This window comes from Dama dama, chromosome 2 (assembly GCF_033118175.1).
Source record: "Dama dama isolate Ldn47 chromosome 2, ASM3311817v1, whole genome shotgun sequence".
In the NCBI taxonomy this organism is placed as follows: domain Eukaryota; kingdom Metazoa; phylum Chordata; class Mammalia; order Artiodactyla; family Cervidae; genus Dama; species Dama dama.
In genome coordinates, this window is record NC_083682.1 from 13,720,016 (window position 1) to 13,721,879 (window position 1,864).

Consider the following 1,864-nt stretch of genomic DNA (forward strand, 5'->3'; position numbering starts at 1 on the left):
AAAAAACATAAAGGAAAGAAATTTAAATATACATTTATTGACCAAATTAGGAAAGGAATACATCAAGGCTGTACATTGTCAACCTGCTTATTTAACTTATATGCAGAGTACATCATGAGAAATGCCAGACTGGATAAAGCACAAGCTGGAATCAAGATTGTTGGGAGTAATATCAATAACCTCATATATGCAGATGACACTACCCTTATGGCAAAAAATGAAGAAGAACTAAAGAGCCTCTTAATGAAAGTGCAAGAATAAAATGACAAAGTTGGCTTAAAACTCAACATTCAAAAAACCAAGATCATGGCATCCAGTCCCATCACTTCATGGCAAAAATGGGAAAACAATGGAAACAGTGAGAGACTTTATTTCTCTGGGCTCCAAAATAACCACAGATGGTGACTACAGCCATGAAATTAAAAGATGCTTGCTCCTTACAAGAAAAGTTATGACAAACCTACACAGCATATTAAAAAGCAGAGACATAACTTTGCCAACAAAGGTCTAGACAAAGCTATTGTTTTTCTAGTAGTTGTGAATGGATGTGAGAGTTGGACTATAAAGTAAGCTGAGTGCCAAAGAATTGATGCTTTTGAACTGTGGTGCTGGAGAAGACTCTTGAGAGTCCCTTGGACTGCAAGGAGATCAAATCAGTCAATCCTAAAGGAAACCAGTCCTGAATATTCTTTGGAAGGACTGATGCTGAACCTGAAGCTCCAATACTTTGGCCAAATGATGAGAAGAACTGATTCATTGGGAAAGCCCCCGATGCTGGGAAAGACTGAAGGCAGGAGGAGAAGGGGACGACAGAGAATGAGATGGTTGGATGGCATCACCAACTCGATGGACATGAGTTTGAGCAAGCTCCGGGAGTTGGTGATGGACAGGGAAGCCTGGTGTGCTGCAGTCCATGGGGTTGCAAAGAGTCGGACAAGACTGAGCAACTGAACTGAACTTATTGATCAAATCCAACTAATAAATAATAATAAAGCCTTACAATATTAAGCACATATAGTGTCAGGTTTAAGTTTGGGTGCACGTTGCAAAAAACCCAAAACATCAATATCTTTAAGAAGATAAAATTTTATTTTTTTTTTCTCCCACAAAAAGAAGTCTGGATGTGGGCCATCCAGAGCTTGCCTAGTTTCCATCTCCAAGGTCACATGATGGGCCAGTACAACTGCAGGAGTTCCAACCATCATATCTGAAGTCCAGACAACAGTTAAGATGAAGGTGGGGAAGGAAAGAGACTCATCTCTCAACTGAATCAGCTCTTTGAAGGCAGTCTTCCAAGAAATCCTTCTTACAGGTCTGCTTATATCACAAAGTCACCAGTCATGACTAAGAGCAAAGGAGGGTGGGAAATGCAATCTTGTAGCTACTGGGCACATGGCTATATAACAGAAGGCATTCTGTTTTTAAAAATAACCTGAGAATGGCAATTTCATAAGTAGCTACCACCCCCTGCCTCAAGAGACACAAAAGATCCATCCAAAAAGATGGATCAGGCCGAAATGCAAGGCACAGTGTGGGAGTCACTAGGGAGGAGCAAAATGAGAAACAGCTACGTGGATCTGACCTGAGAGCTCACGGGACAAATAGAAAAGACAAAGTCTTCACTGGAGATCTCCTGAGCACTGAATTGGGGATTAAATCTACCACACAGTCAAACTTCTTTTGGAAAACTGCTTTTCCAACTCAGGTTGCAAGTCTTTCTCAATATCTCAGCTTCTTAAGTATCTTGTCTTTGTTACCTCACATTTTGACCTGCCTGTCTCACCTTCCTTACTTCTGTTCACATCATATCTTCATCCAGTCCACCAGCATTTGTTGTTGTTCAGTCACTCAGTTATGCCCAACT